At 39.6% G+C, this 22,174-nt stretch overlaps 1 protein-coding gene and 1 long non-coding RNA gene across 11 annotated transcripts in view; one reads left to right on the forward strand and one right to left on the reverse strand.

The window, feature by feature from the left end:
- Positions 1-10,668, reverse strand: LOC116037043. The gene is made up of 3 exons (XR_004101778.2): positions 10,515-10,668; positions 913-1,072; positions 1-73 (listed from the first exon to the last, which is right to left on the reverse strand). It is a non-coding gene; the product is annotated as an uncharacterized LOC116037043 (long non-coding RNA).
- Positions 10,248-22,174, forward strand: part of arfip2b (ADP-ribosylation factor interacting protein 2b) — a 27,163-nt gene continuing 15,236 nt past the window's right edge. For 9 of the 10 annotated variants that reach the window (XM_031280745.2, XM_036008939.1, XM_036008944.1 and 6 more), the window contains exon 1: positions 21,625-21,918. The gene's annotated coding sequence lies outside the window, so the exon portion shown is untranslated. Of the gene's footprint in view, positions 10,261-21,624; positions 21,919-22,174 lie in introns of those variants that run through there. The other variant, XM_036008948.1, reaches the window with a different exon arrangement.

The raw sequence follows: 22,174 nt of genomic DNA on the forward strand, positions 1-22,174 counted from the left end.
CTCCTGTGGCTGAATGTAGAAGAACTGCTCCATCTTCGTCTTTAAGACGAACACGTCTTAGCTTCAGATGACTCTGCCCAAAGTGGAGAAGTAAAACAGGGAATTAGGAAGTATTTACAGTAAGAGGGAGATCAGTTGTATGGAGTTTTTGGCCAAGAAGAGACGCGGATCAGGCTTATCGTTGAGACAAGCCAACTGCTTGTCATGTCAGCTTAAAGCATTGGACTGTTTAAGTACTTTCGGCACAAAGAAATTTGCTCAACACTTTTGTTTAGATTAAGTTGGAGGGGAAAGCTATTGCTAAGCAGCATGGCTTATATCCATATTATTTGCACTTAAATAAATTGACTCTTAGTGGGTTTTTTTGACAGACACACTTAAAAGCAGCATTATGCTCCTTTTGCTTTGCTTACTCCTCTGAGTCGACAGCTGAGGAGACGAAGACTGATCTGACGGTACGGCTGACACTACAATATATGAGTAGTACATATGAATTTTGATTCTAAAATGTTATTTTTTGTCAGCGGTTCAAATATTATATCATTATTTATGTAGTTTATATATTGCACTATTCAAAACTGCATATAATTGAAAGTGTGTAGATATCCTTATCATTAAAGAACATGTTAAAACTGGCAAATTACTCATTTGGAGTTGTATTATTTGACTTTAGTAGAATGGATGGTCCACATCCAGTGAGTAGGTGTGGTCATGATTCATAGACACTGAACCCAGGTTTGATCTAGTGAGTATATATCAAAGCACAAAGTTTTATGAACAATGTCTTTCTACATGTCAATATTGTACTGATGCAGATAAGACAGATGATACAGCAAAATGTGGCACCAACTTTAAGAAAATCAGCAGGGAAACTGAGTGGTCCAAGGTGCTCATTATTTAATAAATCATTACTGTAAATGGCAGCTAAGTATTCCTTTGAAAGGTCTGAGTCACTGCAGCTGCCAGTAGTAGTAGTAGTAGCTGAGCCAGGATACTGTGGCCTCTGTGTTTGGTTATAACCCAGAGTCTCAGGGCTCCACATGTCTCCCAGGGTGTCTCTCACAGGCTGTTTCTGTGAAGAAAATAAGAAAAAGAGGACAATGTGTTTTGGCCCGCAATGAGTTATGAAACCACATTTCTTCTCTCTCGCACGGAAGGGAGCTAAAGAAAGAGAGAGATTGCCGCACTGCAGGGATGTCAAATCATAAAAATTGACATGGTTTCTGGTTTGCTACTTACAAAAATGCTGTTTTCTGGCTGATAAAAACCTGGATTACTTTTACTGATTTACAACAGCCTTAAGCTTTGCATGATACTTATTCCGCAGCCATTTACGTGCTTAAAAGGTCAAAGGATCAGAAGCCGGATTGACCCAGTCAAAGTGGGTGGCATCGCTGCAGATAAAATAAGTCACATTTGAACAAGGTTGTTTTTTTAGTTTACTCTTATAATGAATGGTAGAACTCTGAAAGAATTGTTTTGTCTTCCAAACCGATGAGAGCCGCAGACCATATAATAGAGATATCAGGCACGGTGAGCTGTGAATGATGAAGATTTATGGGTGCGCTGGGGATATTGTCGAGGTGTCCCCCATGGCTCCCACATTTCCTGTCATGTCCAGAAAGTAGACTCCCTCAGTTACCTCAGCATGAGAGTAACTCTCACTCTCATCACTGCCACCTCCATTACTGTGTCCCCTGCCGCTACATTAACTCCCTTTACCTCCCATCTCCCCAAACTCTTATAGAGCTTTAGATAGATGCATCAGGGTATTGCACCTTTCCAAAGCCCTTTTCTATCATACTTACATTGCACTGCCATTTTGAATTATATCTAGTGTGGAAAAACACAAGCTTAAACACTTGCTGATTGAGGAGAAACAAGTGCTGGCTGTGTATAGCGGTAGGGAAGGAGGGAAAAGATATAGCAAGACAAATAAAGGTATTTTTGCAAATAACTGTTGTAACTACTGATGATGGTGTTTAGGTTACGTTATTATCTCCTTCTGATTCACTGCAGTTGGTTGTATTTTTTCTCACCCCTTTTTTATTTGTTAAGTGTTTACACAATGAAACATGGTCAGTGCTTCAAGGTTTGTGTTTAAGCGGTGTCAGTGTTAAAGATGGCTGCACTGCAACTATTTCACCTGGAATGACTGAATCGTTAATAGTAGAGCATAAACATGACTTAGTGCCAGAGAAGTGGATACACAGTGCACAGTGGTCCATATTAAACAGTAGGTCATGCTGACATGGAGAAAATTGTAATTAATTTGCTCACTTGATAAACCAAATTCTTTCTAATACGGGAAACATCTCTCTTGTGAAGCCCTTTTTTTCCCCTATCATATTTCTTTAAAGGCTTATTCAGAAAATGGATTTATGGTAACAGTCAGACACAGAAATCCTGACTGATATTGAAAAGGTATTTGTATTAGGACTGTAAATACACAAATTACTTTTGAAAATTAAGATCGACAGAATTTGGTCTTAAAGTAGGTAAAATTTGGATCATGTTCAGATTTGTCCAGACAATGTTGTAAGTTTTTGATTTAATCATGAGAAAAAAAAAGATCTGCTGCTGAGCTGAGAGGTCAGATATTTAAATCTTAGGCTCTTGCAGGATAACATTTATGACCATGCATGGTGACCTGCTATATTCCACAGAAACATGAAGAAGCTATGATCTTGAAAATCAATTGTCATGGCCAAGTCAGGGCACCATCTGTCTTTTGTATAGTGCAGTGGTCCCAGCTCTAGAAGAACATCCAGCCTTGTGACATTCTTTCCAGCTCTCTCTTTTAAGCAGCAGTAAGAACACCAGCACTGTGGTTACTATTTTTAGACATTATCAGTAAATACAAAACACTATCTCCCCTCACATTTTTAGGAGAACTTTTGCTTTGGCTCTTTCACCCGCCTCTTAGCGCCGAACCTCAGTCTGCCGAACCTCAGTCCGCCTCTTTCTCTCGCTTCTCTTGGCCCCTGCTGTGTGAGTCGTCCAGGTTGTAATGGATACGGCCTGTGGTTGTACATAGTTCAGATGAACTGAATTCCTGGCAGCGTGGCATGTCACTCGGAGGAACAGTAAGATGTCAAGCCCAGGGAGCCATGAATGAAGGAGGGAGAGAGAGAGGGGGAAGAATATACCCAAGAGATTGTGTCTTGGAATAAGATGGATGAGGTGAGAATTTCCATTTCGTTATAGAAGCCGTTCAGAACAAAAAAGTTTTGTTTTTTTCTACTGTTTCGACATAAAGAATTTTCTGCTTACTATGAATTATTTGTCTGCAGGAGGTGAACGTCTAAATGAGCAGCTGTTTCTCAACATCAGGCAATTCCAGCGTTTTAATCAACTGACACTGAGATGTACTGTATTCCTGAAAGTAATGACTATATTTTGAATAATACTCGCTTTCTGGACGAAAGTAAGATGAGAGGATCGATTCCACACTCATATCTGTTCATATATCAAATATATTAGCTTAGCTTAGCATAGACACTGAAATAGCTAGCCTGGCTCTGTCCAAAAGTAACAAGTCCACCTACCAGCACTGAAACTACTACTACTAAAAGATGTTGTATCTTGTTTGTTTAATTGGGAAACAAAATAAAAAAAGTTTTTTCAAAAAGTATAAAAATTACATGTTTTGGCAGGATTACAGTATGTGCAGAACTTTTTCTTTCAGTCTGTAGAGTATGGCAATTACTAAGCAACAAAGGTGGTGTTTGCAAGGACTTGTAAGGATGTTTAACTACTGTTACCTATTTAGATATCTGAATTATTGCCCTAGATCTTCTCTATGCTCATTATGCTTCTCTTGTACTAAACTACTGAACTACTGCATCTTTTAAATTGGTAGAGGTGCAGAGAACAGCTAAAACTAAGGTTAGCATCACACAAATTCTGGCTCTTGACATGGAAAAAAGGTTGAGCGTTGAGGACAATGTAATCCTGGTGGCAGCAGACTCTTGGATTTGTGAAAAATGCATATCATGAGGTTGATGCTTGAACTAGATCCAAGTCGACCAACCTTGTGAATGGTATAGTTTATGAAAAGAGTTAAATTCAGACCCACAGCAGCAGAATTACTTAATTCCTGTGCTCTTGTTTTCCACTGAATAATAGGTATGTGGGAGACTGGTCACAAAAGAATAGCCATTAATCACCAGCTAAAAATAAAACTTACACAAGCACAACTCTAAGTGATGGAGAAGGTGACTAAAACAGTGACTCTCTAGAGAGTACAGCTAGAGATGCTTAATCATTCCTTACAATGAATGTGTGTGTCTGCCTGTGTGTGCATGTGGCTGTACAATGCACATGCAGTAAATGTGTTTCAAAGAGCCAAACTGCAGAGCGAGACTATCACTCATGGCCCAACCTGTGTGTGTTTTGAGAACCCAACATGGCGCTGATTGTACTTTATTTACAGCTGGCTATAAATACATTTACAGATTGTTTTACCGTCAACTCAAAACTGGCGGGCTATGAGACACCCACACACTCTTCACTCTCAGGCCTGTTAAATGAATGGGAGTGCCGCTTGCCTTTCAGATGGATGATGCAGACAGAGGACATATAGATACTTGTTTTCTGTACTGTGAGCTGAGCTCATGCAATGGGCTGGCCAAAGTGCGTTGTGCATTTACACAAAGATAAATACAATGGTTGGTTATTTGCCTGACTTTGCTTCTCAGGGTCACATTACAGATGTGCATATTGCAAACATCATTCTTGTCATCTGAAGGGGGAAAAACATAAACTGTCTCAGTATTGTAAGCTGTTACTGTAAGTTATTGTGTGCCGGCGCAGCTACACTGTCAACTGACCTCTCATGAACCTCACTCACATTGTTTAGCTGCGTCAAGCCAGACATTGTATTGTTTTTGCTTTTGGGGTTTCTCTCACGCTCACCCTGTCACTGCGGAGGGTCTTTCCAATACCACTCATCTGACCTCACACTGCGAACTCTTGCTTTGTTGTTGTATGAAGCATGATGCTTGCTGCACATCTTTGTACACATGGCAGGGAATGCTCAAATGTCTGTGTTAAAGTGTGTGTATCTACATTCTTAAAGGAACAGGCAGGTTTTGGTTCAAAACCTCTTGTTGAAGGCCCAGAAACACAGGTTGAAGAAAAACTGGAATAAGCTCAGAAACAGCGAGCAGAGCAAACACGAGTCCAAGACATCAAGTGGAAACTATTCCAGACTAAAGTCCCATCTGCTTTCACTTTAGTCTGAGTCCTAAACTAAATAAAGATCCCTCCTGAACAATTTTATTGCTGCCCTTCTCTTTCTTTCTATCCATCCTCTCCCCTCTGATTCTTTTCTCAGTATCTTCTATTCCTATAGCACAGATTCTCTTTATTGTTACTTTGTGGGAGCTTCAGAGAAGTGAATGTGAGCAGGCTATACTGCATTTATTTCCCCCTCTGGTTGCAAATAAAACTTCCCTGTGGTGTAATGAGTTAAAATGTCCTCAGTAAAGACCGGATCTGATCCCTCTTATATGCAACACTTCAGTTTATTTTTTTATTGATGTGTACTGAAATAACTTTTACATTCTTCTCATCTAAAATGTCTTCTTGTGTTTATTGGTGCATATCTGATGACCGGTGTCTGTTTCTTCTAAAGTTTTTATATAACTTGATCGTTGCCTACTCAATGCGAATTGAATGTTCAGCTTTTAAGAAAAATAATTATGAGGTACAAATAGTTAAAGCTTCTTGAGAGAAAACTGTATGTTAGTTTATTCAATAAATAACTATATAAAATGTCCTCCGTTAGTCACATTTCAGTGCATTTCTTTTTTTTATCCTTTTATCTTGCTGCCATGTTTATCCATCTAAAAGAAGGGGCTTCCTGCTTATTAATGGAAGGTGATTTTATTTATTGCATGTTTTAATGTGTTCATACAGTCAGCATTTGGGCATGTGTGTTTTACATCAGTAGTCATGGCCACTTACTCTCTCTATTTCAGTATTGTGATATGGGAAAAGAGAGGGACAATAAGGGATGCACCAAAAAAAATCTGAATACTTTTTTTTTGTTCATGATGTATTTAGTCACAGGGAAAAAAGAAAACATTCTTTTGTGGAATAAAGGCATGATTTACCATCTCGTCATTTAAGTGCCTTGAAGATCATCATTTGATGAAGTAAAGTATAATTCTCTTCATTGTTTTCTGAGGTTGCATCAAATAAATGCTTGTCTCTGAGGCCAAGACAACATTTATCAAAGACATCTTTTTAACTTGATGCACTTCCCAGCAGCGCAAACAACCGCAGAGTAGCACAGCAGCTTAAATATTCCAATCAATTCAACAGAAATGTTGAGTGCAGTCTGTACTCACAGGGACCTACCATAATGAATAGTTACCACACTAAACAATCCGTCTGAGTCTACACCACAATTTTAAGTACCATTAAATTCTCACTGGGATAAAAAAGCAATGCAGTTGTGGTGCTGCTGGAGGTAGAGAAAGAACCATTTCAATCCGCATCTCAGTGTCAACCAAGAGAGCTCCTACACAGTGAAATACATCCATCTGCTAATGTAATTCCAGCATGCTGGCTTCCCCCACCTCTCCATGCATGGTATGGTTTGGATTGTCACACTCTGCAGCCAACGCAATCACTGGGCTAACTTCCAGGCATGCGCTGCAGCCTGTAGCCAACAGAGGCCATGTTGTTGTTTGTCTAGACAAACACTGTCCATTTTTGATGTTAGGTTTTTCAAATAACAGACACCAAAGAGAGGGATTGGAGACTCCCATCCCTCTCTTTGGTGTCTGTTATTTGAAACTCAAACAAACCTAACATCAAAAATGGACAGTGTTTGTCTAGACAAACACTCCAATTTGGAGTTGTTGGGCACGGAACAAAGACTTCTTCATCCATACAAATAATTCATAAAATGAATAAAACACTCTGTAAGTCTACACAGATCTGGAAAGGCATCTGCTGAACAAAAAGATGATGATGAATTTGTGGCTGACCTCATATCCCAAAGAGACATTTACTGAATATTTATGGGGAGGTAATTCTGTTTGCTGATGTGCAGTCTAACTGGCTGTCTCGGGCTTGGCATTACAGGTCAGTGAAGGGCAGACTGCGCTCAGAGAGCTTCTGCTTATTGGCTGGGTCATGTGTGACCTCATGGTGCTGGAGACATCGACAGGCCTCCCATCTAATTCTTCCCATGGGACTCTAAGCAGCCACACAGGGTGCATGAATAAGTCATGAAGTACAGACATTTTTTTCATCTGAGGCGACGCTTCTCATTCCGATTGCTATCCCTTTCTTTCTCCCTGCTTCTTGTTTATTTAAATTCAGAAATAGAGCCTTGATTCATTAAAGCAAAACTAGCCTGTGCATCTATGGTTCAGGACCAATTTTCTTTTAAGATATGCACACTTGCCCTTCTCTTTCCCTCTCCTCGATTTCTCCTTTGGGTCCTCTTGTGGTGAAGAGGACAATTTATTCATCTATTGATTTACTTGTTTGTATGTCAGCCCCATGTGAGGGGGGAGAATTTCTCTGTGGGATTCTCGGTTGGCTGCAGTGAGCCCAGTTCTGACCAACCGAGTCAGATTGAAAATATAAGTTAGTCTCCTCTGAAAAACACAGAGATATGAAGAACGAAGTAAGAAATGATGAATGTGAATCAAAAATTACAAGAGAAGAAGAAAAATGTGAGATTCACTCCTTGTTTGTCAATTTTGTTCCACTTGTTTATTAAGGTGCTGTTCTGTTGAATTGTTTTTTGGTATTTTTTTTTTATTTCATCCAGCCCCCAGGGAACAAGATCTGCATGGTGTGGGTAAAGAGGTCAAAGGTCAAAATACAAAGTGCTTAAGGGGGGTGAGAAAAGCTTCAAGGATGATTGACTATGAGAGCAAAGAAAACAAACTAAAATGGTAACCTGATGCCCCTTGGAACTAATCTATGTATAAAATGCTCTGAATGTCAGAAAAAAGCATTAACACCTTAAAGTTCAGAATCAGCATGGCTGAAAAGAAGAATTACGGGCTCTGTATGTTCTGTATATTTATGGTACATACCAGAAATGGCCTCACACACCTGACTTTTCCGATAACGTATGCAAAAAGATCTTTTTCTTTATCCAACTAAGCAAAAAGATGCGAAGTTTAGGATATAATGAGTGACAATGAAGAGTTTGTTTTGTGTTGGCTTTGACATGACAACTTTGAAGCCATTTCGTCAAACATAATACAGATGCACATTACCACTGGAATCCACATCTGGAACTGAGCAGTTTTTACATACATGTACAAGAAAACAGCAATTCAATGTTGGGTGTGTAACTATGTGCAGACTCTTCAGTATAACAGTATCTACAGTATGAGTAAATGTGACATATTTTCATATTAGCTGTAGTTTTGCATTGCCAGATCTCGATCTCGACAGCGCCGTGTCAGCGCTGGAGTATGGTCTGGCAACACCACCTATCTATTTTGGTATAGGGAAAAAAAAACGCTCTGGCTTGTTTGTATTTCTTCAAACCAATCACAACCATCCTGGGCGGTGCTAAGCCCCGATAGCGGAGATAGCGAGAGGGGAGGGACATCGTGTAAGAGACGTACCAGATGTCAGGCTTTATTCTGGCAATATACTTCCGTTGATCCAAACTATATTAGCTGTGACAATGTCAAAACCTGATCCACAATAGAGAAAAAAGCCAGTTTGTATTTATCATTACCCTGTTTTTTTGTCATATTATGCTGTCTTGCTATATGATGTTATTTGTCTAAACATTTGCTGGCATTTCAACAGATCAAATTCTGCATATACCGACATGCTGCAAAACACAATTTCAGGAACCAAAAAATTTAGAGCAAGCAAGAAAATTTGAGATTGGCAGGAAGAGACAAGAATGGAATATGCAATCATGCAGACAGGAGGTAGTAAATCAGGGTTATAGTAAAACATGGAGTTTGCCTTTGGTGTGTGGTATGGGTGTGTGTGTGTGTGTGTGTGTGTGTGTGTGTGTGTGTGTGTGTGTGTGTGTGTGTGTGTGTGTGTGTGTGTGTGTGTGTGTGTGTGTGTGTGTGTGTGTGCATATGTGGAAACATAAATGTAAGCTGGTCAAAAATATGGTCATCCTAACATGCATTCATAGCAAGAAGAGGACTAATCAGGCAACATGTGCATCTATTTGACATATGACAGTAAAACTTTGAACTTGAACTATTTTGGGTAGAAATGTTTTGCCAAGTGTGACTCAAAAGACTCAAAACACAATCTGTTTTTCACATTTATAACATGTAGCCAGCTGGGAAAGGAAAACTTGCACTGGCTGTTGTCACCAACAAATACGTCACTTTGTGCGTGTGCCTGTGTCTCCCATGATGCATTTATCAAACTTCAAAACAAGAAGGAGAATGGATGAAGTTCCCAAAGTTTCCAAATCAAAAATATCAACTGATGGATGAACAAGTAGAAAGTCCTAATATTCTCTACCAGCAGCATACATCATTTCATTTACCAGGAAACAAGCTTGTCAACTGATGAAACTTTTCCACAGCTGATAATCATTGGCCATATTCTAATGTTTCCCTTTTGGCCATTTGACCCATTTCTGTGAGTGAGAGTAAGAGAGAAAGAGTGCATAGCATGGAGGGGGTTCGAAAAGAGGACATTGAAGTTTACTTTGTACTTCCTGGTTAAAATTCAGGATATAAAAACCTCTTTGCTGTATCTCAATGCTGGCCGCCTAAACCTAGCTGAGCTGCAAGCAGCCAGAGGTATTAAACTGCTTCTTAAGCTTCCACAGATGGATGTACAATGGTAAGACCCATTTTTGCTTTACCCTAGATATACTGCACTATTAGATGAGGTGGACTTGACTGGGGGGCACAATAAACACTGAGCTAAGTATATTTCTTAACTGTGAAGGACATATGTCTCAGTAACATCAGCAGCAATTGCAGGGCTAAGATCAGCAGCTTCTTTCAGTAAGCCACAATAAAAGGCTCTGAGGCGCCACGATGAGCAGTGTTATAAGCTGCATTCGCTCAGAAAAAAAGTTAAGGCTGTTTTGTTGAACTTTATTTTGCTTTAGTAGGATAAGGATTTGTAAGAGAATGTGGAGATCACTCTGGTTTTATGGCTATTTTTGATTGGTTTAATCTCTACAGTTGATCCAGTGAACATACCATCTTTGTGAGGTTTCAGAGAATGGAGAGGAAGGGAGGAATTTGCAAAAATTGCAAAGAAGATAATAAGAAAACCAATGTACCCACTTATTACAGGACCTCCCCAGAACAGTGTATCAACCATAATTTAGGGAAACATGGCAAGCAGAAGAGGATGATTGAATCCAGCAGCTCTTAATCAGCCTGGAGGTCTCCAACACCCCAACGTCACATGTGAAGTTTGATGATTATAAGTATCTGTGCAAACAAACTTTAAATAATATAAGTTGCTCTGAGTTTGCATCTGCCTAATGTTAACAATTTCCCTTTACATAAAAAGAGACAAAAACTCACCATGAGTTCAACAATACAACACAGATTTGGTCATCTGTGCACAACTATAATCCGGGGCAGGCACCACTCAACTGACACTCAACAGTTGTGCAATCAGTGGATACAAAACAATTTACTTGGAGGAGTTGCTCTGGAGTCGTTTGCTCACTGCTAACCCCAGTTCACAGGTTTTCATAAACTCTAAACTCACACTGAGATTTAGTCCAGCCAGCAGAACTGAGGGAGAAATTACACCATGACCATATAAGGACATTATGTCTCCTGATCTGCAATCTCAAATGCAGCCGTGTGTGTGTGTGTGTGTGTGTGTGTGTGTGTGTGTGTGTGTGTGTGTGTGTGTGTGTGTGTGTGTGTGTGTGTGTGTGTGTGTGTGTGTGTGTGTGTGTGTGTGTGTGTTCTCTTCTACTCTGTAGCACCAATTTGAGCTTTAGACCTTGAGAGTGGGGATATTTTTTGGAAAGTGAGGACTTTTTGTTTTTAAGATTATTTTTTGGGCTTTTATGGCCTTTAATCGACAGGACTGCTTGAAGAGAGGAAAGGGGAGAGAGAAGGAGGACGACATGCAGCAGGTCGGGGTCGGATTCAAACCTGGGCCGCTGCCAAGGACTCAGCCTACATGGGGCGCAACAGGTCGCCCCGGAAAGTGAGGACATTTTTGACTGGCATTTTTACTCCTCCAAAAGGCAGTATTGGGGTTATGACAAGGCACGAGGCTTAAGGTTAGACATAGTATTATGTTTCGGGTTCAGTTTAGGTGTTAGGGTTAGGGGTTAGGCATTGTGATGTTATTGTGATGGTTCAGGTTAGGGTTTAGGGGCTAGGGATTGAAATTGTCAGTGTCCTTACAAGTGTATGTGAGAGGGTATTTTATGATGTATTTGTTTGTTTGTTTGTTTGTTTGTTGTCTTCTGATTGTACACTATTGGCCAATTGACAGGTTTCTGACAGTGAGAGTGTGACCAAGAGAGAGAGAGAGACACACACACACACACATGCACAAGCATAAGTGTAAATATCATATGATATAAGGTATCCGTGGAGCTTGTTGTCGTGCATTTCTCAAATTTGCTCTATCTAAGCAATTTATTTCACCATGTCCAATAAAATATCAACTTTTATTTATATTTTCCTAACTTTTTATTTGCAATATTGTGTCGCTTTTCCAAATAAAACATTGTTGTAAATCCCCAGTCTCTGACTGAGTGCCCAAAAAGGAATCAATGAAAACTCTCAGCACAATATAATTTCTCCATTTTACAATGTCACATGTGGTGCTCTCAATCCAAACATGTCAGAATCGTGTTGTAATGTTCCAAAAATGCAACAATTTTTCATCCACTAGAAGCTTTTCTGGATCCTCATCCGCACAGTGTTTCCTAAAGGAGTCCGGGGATAAAACATGGAATGGGTTTGGAGGGAATACAAGAATGAGAAGAGGGAAAATCGAGAAAGTGTAAAATCTGCAAGTGAGAGAGAAAGCAGGTGGGCTGAGCACTCGCATCTGACCTGTAAAACTCAGGATAACGGCAGCCTATTGAGCCAAATCTGATTCACTTTTGCTGCATGCTGAGGGTGAGGGGGGTCACAAATGTGCTCACCCTGAAATTCATCTGGGAGAGACAAATAGACAGAGTGAAATAGATACAGAGGCCAACATTTTGGAGATGGTGGTTCTCTGGAATGAGTCTCCCCCATTGTTGGCCTCCTAATTTAACAGATTTGGCAGGTAAATTCATTTTGATGTCTTATCCACATGAGAGAGGATTAGGAAGTGGCTATTTGGGTGGCTGTGGCCTCCTGCATACCTAAATGCTTATAAGCTCTCTTTAAATTAATCCTCTTGAGAAATTCACTTCCAGGCGAGCTTGTATGTCTTCCACAGTCTTTTTAAAATTATTTGAGGTCCTGCTGTCCCCCATCACAGGTAACTGAACGAGACAGTTTATACAGTATATGCTGCTGCACCAGATGCCAAATTCCTGTATTTGTAATTTTTGGCTGCATAGATTTGTCTTCTTTTAGGTTTGTTTCGACTGAATGATTTCGAAACCATTAACACAGCATCCTGTGTCTGCAGATAAGATGTCAGTTTCTCTCTTTGCAAACACTTCAACAGCAGCTAGAATGTAGAGGTCAGCAACTGGCTTCTACTTTATGCATTATCATCTCCAAGGTATTGCAAATGAATTTAGGAAGAGGAGCAGCAGCAGCAGCAGAGGACAAAAGATGAGGAAAGTAAGGAAGAGCAGGACAGATTATTTGTTTTTTTTGCAGGGGGAGGGAGATGGTCTTGTCATTTTAAAGGGTTTCGAGGGGATGTTTGCACACCCTCTTAATGGCTTAAAAGGACTGGACGCATCTATCTTTCTCTCCGCGCATTTCAGGGGGGAAAGCCCAAGAGGACTGGACCAATTCTGCCCTGTGACTGATTGCACAAACTTCAACAGATATGCCTCAGCAGCGCACATGGAAAAATACCATTATTAAAGTAAATATCACAATGGTATTTCCATTACGACATAAATGACCTGAAGTGGGGATATAGTCCATATCACTAAAGTCCCATGAAACCAGTTTACATTTTAATGAACTCATCAGACGTTCAGGAGTACGGGATGTTGTGTTTTTATAGGATTTAACAAAACACAGTTCAGGACTCAATCTTAAGAAATACTTTTGAACATTATATTCTTCTGTTCACTCTGTAGCATGTAAGCATACTGTGGGTTGCATAGTTTGATACAGCTACTTTACATCAATCTCTTGTGACTTTGTGTGTATGTGCATGGTATACACTGTACACATTTATAGTATAAATTCATTGGTGTAAGAATAATATGTCTAGAGCAAGATAAACTCCAAAGGAATGTCAGTGTCCTGTGTTGTAAAAGAAAGAATGAAAGAAATGCTGTATAGCCAAAGAAAGAATGTGCAAAAAATACTGTGGATAGAAATAGATAATAAAAATAGATGTCGGAACACTGTGCATGCATCCACGCACACATGCACATATGCACACAAATCACCCTCTGAATCATTTACGCTAGCCACCACTGAGCTTGACCAGTGACAGCAGCCTGTCTGCCAGGCCTCCGTCATGTGGAGCCTGGCACTGGGGTTGACAGTCTGGTTTGAAACATGAGGACCAAATGGACGTGGGAGTCTCTGGGGGGCTGGGTAGGATCTTTCTGCACCTCGATGTCCCACACATCTGGCCTGCTGCACTGCTGTTATGGCTGTACGGCACAGAGGGGTGATAGAGGTGAGGGGAGGCTAATAGTGGTGCATTCTGAGGCAAGAGATGAGGTCGTACACAGCTGTTTCTTCTTTGGTATTTTTCTTTCTTTCTTTTTTTTCTTGTGCATTTTTTCTAAAGACTTAATACATATGTGAAGATTAAGCAAGCATATAAGTGGTTCATTTATAAATCTGAAGAAAAGTAGGATCCTTTGTCATTATTTATGTGTATCTATGCAGTTGTATCCTTGCTTGTTAATAGTGCCTGTAATCACACTGGGCCTGTCAGCGGTCTGTTTGACATAAATTTGGACATAATCCTTTAAGACAAATGCTCCAGCGAGGCCCACATTGTGCCGTTGCCTGGTAAACAGACACATTCTTGGCATCTTGGGCACATTACTTACTGCAACTTTGGATTTGACATTAAATGTGGCTACAGTGCACAAAGGAGTGTGTCTTATGACTCCTTGTACAGAAGTAAATGTTGACTTTAAGATATGGTTGCCACTCTTTGTCCTTGCCAAATTATTTCCCTAAGTTTTAATTATTAATCTTCATGATATAGCATCAGAGCTACACCTACTGTTGTTGAGGTCATGCATTCAGTATGTCTTCAGTGTTGGGATGCCTCCAAGACTGAAAAACATTCAGAAAGATTCACACAGAAATGTAAGGTCTTATACCTCAAGTAGCAATGCCCCTATCTTAACCGTTGTTAAGCTGTCCTATTTCTGTCTTCTACTTTTTCAGTTTTTCCCCCCAGGCATCTCCCAACAGTTCCAGCTGGGTAATGGAAAGCTTCACAGCAAACCAGACTGGACTCAACAGACAGTGCAGTCAACCTAATGGGTCTTATAAGGCTGAATAATGTAGATGTCACCAAGGAGACAGAGACCACAGACAAAACCAAGAGGGCCAGTGTCTGAGTGTGTGCATGTGAAAGAATTATATTAGAACAGAGTTAGTTGGTCCTGTGTTCAGAAGTGTATAATTCATATCAATGTTGAGGTATAAGTCATGTAGCAGTGTTAGCTTATCCAACCCCTATACATACACAGGCATACCATTTCTCATCTCATTCCCTTGAATTTATAATGTAATGTACGGTTTATAATTTTCTGTCACCAATGGGAGAAGCAAAGGTGATGCTAAAATTTCACAGCAGGACACCATGAGTAAAACACATTTCTAAGACAAAGAACATCATGGAATGTCTAAGAAAAAAAGGTGTTTCCTCTTTCATTGTTAGTGGTCGACTGGATGTGACTGCCTCATAAACCCAGTGAACGCTTGGTGTTTCTGTGGCGGCTTGTTTGATTGCAGTCCATTTCCCCTCTCCCACAGCCCCACCAGGTGGCTGCCCAGCACTCCTCTGTGAACCAAACCCACTGTGAGCCTTACAGTGCTCAAACCTCCTGAAAGGCACTGAGGTTAGTTTAGGGGCTTTTGGGCTCACTGCAAAAATGATGGGTTCGTCAGAACTGTTTCAAAGAACACAAAAAGATCAAAGAGGTGCCTTTAAGCTTCCTGATTTGAAAAAGAATTCCCCAGAATACACAATATGTTGGAGGTCTTCTAAGCTCCTAAACATTGCATTTTCTGATCATGCCATTTAAAAAAAATCTTTTTTCTTAGAGGCATACTATGTAACTTTTCCCTCTTCTACAGCCGCGCGAGCTGTAGTTCCAATGAGACAACCTGTAGGGGGACCGAAGAGGGAAAAGTTACATAGCATGCCTTTAACTGAAGCACACAAATTCTATGCGAACATTGACAGAAATGTACCAGGACTTTTCAAAAGTCACATTTTGTGTTTGTGCCTTGCCCATATAAATATTTATCACAACTGGATTTTCATATTTTTAGGCTTGGGATGATCCATTTTGTTTTTACTAGACAACAGCCAGTGCTTATCAAGAAGTGAAGCAATACTTTCTTTGAAACATAAATGTATTTCAATAGTAACATCCTGTTTTTCTTTTTACTCTCAACTCACTAATCTTTAATCTTTTTGAAGACAAACAGTCCTTTAAGATGTCACTTTAAGAAAAACAAAGTTTAGAAAAATATCTGGCCTCTCATTACCTACTGATTACAGCTGATGTAAATGTTTAGGAGATAGCTCTTATTTATTTTTTATTTCATATGCATTTCTTCCTCCTTTCATGATTTGGCCTATGGATCCCCTGTTTCCTGGTGGGATTAGTGCAGTTACTTTGATGTGGGTTGTGCCCTGCTTAGTGTGAGTGGGCAGGCATCTTACTCCTCTGTGTGTGGCAGGTTTAAGGTGAAGGGGGTACATGCATGCCCGCTTTTTACTCTGGCAGTGTTTAGACATAGTGCGTGACCTACAGTGCACCATAAACCAGCAGATTCAGGAACATACAGCTGTAAAACACCAATCTTGCCAACTAAGGCAAACACTTCTGATCACAGCTTGCTCATTTGGCCACATCTCTCTCTCTGTGTGTGTGTGTGTGTGTGTGTGTGTGTGTGTGTGTGTGTGTGTGTGTGTGTGTGTGTGTGTGTGTGTGTGTGTGTCATTATGTGAATGTACATTTTTCATGTGTGTGGTTTTCAATAAGCTACGGTATGTTCTGCCAAGTACAGGTAGCTGATTTCAAAAACAAAATAAACTCAGGAAGCTTTAATAACATATCTGGCACACATGGGAGCATTGGATGTTTCCAACATAGCTAAAGTCTACATATGAAGTAAGAATCCCTTAGTTAGATGGACAAACTACAGCAATATCATGTTCAACATGCATTTATATTCATATTTAGCATGTTAAATTTATTGATGTTGGTAAGAAACATTATTCTCAGACTGTCAGTTGAGCTTTAAAAGTAAAACTCAACTTTGGGTAAAGGCCCAAGTGTTCAGGCATTGTATACTATGTTGAGTATTATAATTAGACAATTCATTTAAGTTACCTTTAAACTAGAAAAAGGTGGCATTAATATTTGAAGTAAATTTCCTTTCATCATTAATAGTAATTATTTTAAAGTGTTATCTAAACTTCAGCCATATAAATACAAATAGTCTGAAAGTTCATTCTTTACCTTGGAAACATAGTTTAACAAAAAGTATTATTTCAAGGTCCACTCATTACCTTTATTAGGCCTTCAACTGCATTTCACAGAGATAGCTCAATTGTCATAGATGTAGGATATGCCATAACAACTGAGCTACTGTACTGTATCTATGACAACGGAGGAGACTATTGAGGCTTTGTGATGCTGTTGAAAGCTGCAGAAAATCTAGGAGGTGGGCCTTGAGTTAAGTTTTTTTTGTAAAATGTAAATATGGTTAAAAAATATTGAACTACTGGTATATATAACCAGGATTAAAAAAATACAGAAATTTGCAAAATATGGAAGGTTAATCTTCTGGAAATGTTACAGTCACTTATCAAAGAAAGTGTAAAGGATTTACACTTCTGGGCTCTGAAAGCTCCAATGCTAATATTATAGCTCAACAACACACACACACACACACACACACACACACACACACACACACACACCCACACACACACACGCTTTACAAAAACAGCATAACGACATCCTGCAAGGAAAAAGAAAAACCTTCAACGGCAATGACCTGTAATATTTACCCAGGGTGACTCCTGAATGGCTCACTCACAGCTATAGAGGGCCCTGCACACCTCAGGGCAGAGGCCGGTTGTTTTTGTTGCTCGTGATGCAGAACAGATGAGACTTTTTGGATATTTCGGGTTTGCTATTGAAGATTGGAACACCGTGCGTTCAGTAGCTTCGTGGTCAGTCAAAATATTTAAACAGTGATATGACCTTAAAATACAAATGAGAAAAGTGTGTTTGTGTGCATGTGTGGCTGCTTCACAGAAATTTGTCTACATGAATACAATATATTAGTGGAGTACACACAGCTTTAGTGTCAAACAACCACTTTGAGGTCAAACCCTTTATTTAAATAGAGGGTGGGGTGTCTCTGCACAATGTAAACACTTTAAATAGGATATGAGTCTATTAGCAGTGTTTCTGATTAGCTAATGAACAAAAGCAATCAAAGGCTGCTGTGGTCTCTTGGAGAATATACTGTACTGTATATCAATGTCATTTGCTCAGGGCCTGGTGGTGATTGGCATGTTCTTTAAGTGTTCTTTTTACAATAAACTGAGAAGCCCACATGTGAAGTCAGCAGATGATGCCAAGTGGCTCTGGAAGGCTGTTAGTCATCCAGTAGATTATGAAAATGATCGTTAAAGCTGCTGTAGTCATCATCATGTCGCCACGTCGTTTTAACTTGCAGAGAGGATATACAAGTTGATTTGAAAAGCCACGTCAGCTTTTTTTTTAGTTGTCTCTTTGATGATGAGAGCTAAAGCATCTTTTAAGTCTGCAGTGGCTTATATGAAGTCTGCTCTTTGTGTATTTATATACTGTAGATGTGAGTCTTATTTGGCTGTATTTAAGTTTGGGATTTGGTGCCATCATGAGGGCACATCAGGTATAGAATGGACCAAAACTGCTTATGTGGTGATTGTGTTGGCAGGCAGTAGACTAAATGTGTGCTACACTGCACTGCAACTCATAAGTTAAAAATGTGAAATGCAATGATTTCTGATTTGTTATGTTCAGGGTTAGCAGAGAAAGTGTCTGCATGAGACTTTTCCAACATGATTCACAGGTGAGTGTGCACACTAATAACTGAGTAAGGAATAACATCCCCTGATTCCAGTAACTTGTCCTTCTATGGCCAAACTCATACTTCATGTGGTCGCTGACTAACTGAGAGATCAAAAACGTTCTCTGCTACTTTCTACAACCATGACATTTAACAGAAAAATAAGTACCTCCTCTATGCTTCACAGTGCAAACGCTGCATTTTCCATAGCAGCAATGAGTGATTACACACAACTGGTATATGGAAGTGTGCATCCCTACCAATCCTGTATGTTCATGCTCTCCCTATTGTTTTCCCTAAAGTGTTCATTTGCACAATGTTCCTCACAAATGGACACAATTTCATGTGATGTGTTTTTATTCTATGCAATACAGTTCATCCAAATGTACATGAATGCAAAAGCACACTGAGCATAGGAAGTAAGAAGCAGACATGAATGAACATTGATTTGAAGTTCAGGTGGTGGAGTTTAGGAGGTAAGAAGAATCATTCTGTCACCATCCTGTTTGAGGGATCAATTTCAAGTTTTTCTCTTAACACACAGGCCTGCAATTGCATGAGCATTTTGTGATTTTGGGGGGTAAAGCTACAATATTTTCATCATGTGTCCCTGAGACCGAGTGCAAAAGAGGATAGGTGTCTTTTGTTTAGCCATCTCTTTTACCAAGGAATTCACTTTGCCATATTTGCCTCTCAAGTATTCATCTCCTCTCTCATGTGTAAAACACATGGAACTAATTTAATTGTAGCTTATAGAGGACAAGAGTCAATACATCCACTCAATCTAATCTCAAGATTCACTCACACACTATAAAAGTGATACATTATCTTAATTAGAATAAATAAATGGTAACTGGCCAAACTGGAGTGAGAGTGTGACAGCTGTGGGCTATAATCTGGGTAGACAGCACTGCACATACACACACACACACACACACACACACACACACACACACACACACACACACACACACACACACACACACACATACACACACACACACACACACACACACACACACACACACACACACACACACACACACATATGCAGTAGCAGCAGCTGTGGCTAATTATGTTTCATGTGATTATATTGTTCACATGTGCGCAAGCTGTAAAATGTTTTTCTTGTTTTCAAGTTATTCGGGATAGAGAAGAAGAAGGAATTGCACAAAAACTCTATGCCATGTTCACTGGAACAGGTAGTGACCCAAACTGGCACCAAAAAACACACTGACAGCTGGAAATTTTGCACTGTGTTCAAGCATACTTCCATTACTAAAACATTCCCATATGGCATTTCACGCCCCTTCCAAAACATACCATGAGAGTTTCTTTTGGCTCCAAGCTTCTTTTAGCATCCAATCTTTTTATTAATGAAACATTCACTCTTTCCCTCGCTTTCACTTCCCACCTCCTTCCTCACACTCTGATTGACTGCAGAATCTGTTTGAATCCCCTCAGCCCTTCAGTGTTTATAGGATCTGATCCAGCACTGTTAACATTGTTCATAGAGGTTCATTCATATTTACAGACTTAAGGGTAAGAAGTTTCTGCCCTTAAGTGTTACTGTATGCTTATGCATTCATTGTGGCATTGTTCTCTGGCATGAGATTTTTCTTGTGACTAGGTCAAAGGTATGTGTGCTATATGTGTTGTCTCTTACCAACCTGTTTTCAAACATGACAGATGTGCTTTAATTGTTTGTTTTTAATATATGAGACTCCCAGTGAAGCTGTATTGATAATGAGTGAATTATCCTTGTTAAATAATCTTCACAAATGAAACAACTTACTTAAATATGAATTATTTTACAAATAACTTTTAAATTTGATTATATGTGCATGTGGCAACAATGAGAGCAGTAATAAAGATCACACAGGATCACAGAAGCCACAAGAAAGTAGTGGCCCAGCACTCTTGTTTTTTCTCCTGGAGATCACATAGTAACACTTTCCCACAGATGCCAGTATTGCAGCTACATTGTGTTTGGTTTTAACACAGCCTGATGAGGTTTGGAAGTAACCAGCAGGATTAGGAAGAGTACCACATGAGTGATGGAGATGACAAGTAAGCAACCTAAAAACTCACTGGAGACATATATCAAAGAGAAGGGAAAAATAACAACAGAGAACAGATTTTATAATGCAATACAATTAGAAGTACCCCTTGTTTCATTGAAGCCTCACTAATGTGTAAAATTACAATTATAGTGTTATGTCAAACTCATACTGAGCAAGGCATTTCTTTTGCATACCTGTACTACATTGGCTGTCCCAAGCTACTATCATTGGCTGACTGTTTGGTGGGATGGGGCGTTTGTTTGTTCCCATACAATGGGTATTCTTTTTTTCACACAACTAATTGTCCTTTATATGCAAGAATGAAACAGCTTAGCTCTTTCCTGTAAAAAAAGAAAACATGCATTCATACCACACATAACAATTCTAAAATATGTATTTCAGACAAGCTGTAAGGTACAGTAGCTACATGTCATTGTGCCCCATTTATATGATTTCATTTAATTGCAGGTTTTCTTTAAATACTGGAGTTTGCATGTAACCGTTGGATTCATAGCTGGTCTTAAGTCCTAGCGTTTCTTGGAGCATAAAAGAACACGTACAACTCACACGTCCCTGAGTTAATGTATAGCCATCAGCAGCTTGCTGAAACATGCACACATCACCTGCAGGGTGATCGCAAAGATGGGTTATATGCGAGTGGAGGAAACATTAAGAACACTCACTCCGTTCTAATTTTCAGGTACAATTCCGAAGTCTGATGCGGAAATGTGCTCAAAATTTGCCCTCAATACATTTTGTCAAAAGCATCAAACGATCATTAATATAAGCAGTGCAGTGCCCTCAACGTGAAACTACTGAAATTGTCATGCACACTTATCATTCATCACATTAAAGATGTGTGGAAATTAACCATTAGTTTAATGATGATAATATTTTGTACTTTCAGTTGAAACATTTTATAGTAAGGCACATGGGCTTTATTATAAATATATGTAATATAAATACATTACTACATGTATAAACACACTAAAAAATAACGTAGTGATGTTACAAGGTGCGTGGCTTGAAGGTTAGCACCATGGATGTATTAGGTTAGCACCAGGTAACACTATGTTAGGTTTTGCGATTTTTTTAACGAGTGATCCATCTTCTCATAAATAGAGGTTCTTTGGATCGAAGCGCGTCTGTAAGATGAATTCCACGGTGTCGTCAGTTCCGTAAAGTGTTCCTCCTTGCTTCAATAAAAAAAGAAGATAGAGGATTATTTACTAAGAGTCAGAAGTTCATTCCTAAATTAGAGCATTGCATTGTTTCCCACGGGGCAGTTTTCTCCTTTGACTGTCAAAAGACACATCAGTCTCCACTCTCTAAGCCGCGCATGAACTGGGATGCACTGACGTTAGCCTGTTATTAGCTTACTCGCTAGCTTCCCCGAACAGCTCTGTTTTTACGACGGGACCAAGCACACCGTAAGTCAAACCGTTTAAAAAAGGAAGATATTACATTTTATCTAGGTTTGGGGTTTTACATTTCTACCACTGTTAACCAGCCAGCTTTGCACAGTGAACTCACTGTGTTGTTTTTAATAACCAACCTCCTCATAACAGCTGCATGTGTGAACTAGAAGCAGGCCGTTTTCTAGAAAGCATATTCCTTTCCAGCCGGAAAAGAAACCGCTTCAGTATGGTGCACAAATAGCGATTATTATGTTTTACTGCCTTAATA

Source organism: Sander lucioperca, chromosome 13 (genome assembly GCF_008315115.2).
Source record: "Sander lucioperca isolate FBNREF2018 chromosome 13, SLUC_FBN_1.2, whole genome shotgun sequence".
Lineage (NCBI taxonomy): Eukaryota > Metazoa > Chordata > Actinopteri > Perciformes > Percidae > Sander > Sander lucioperca.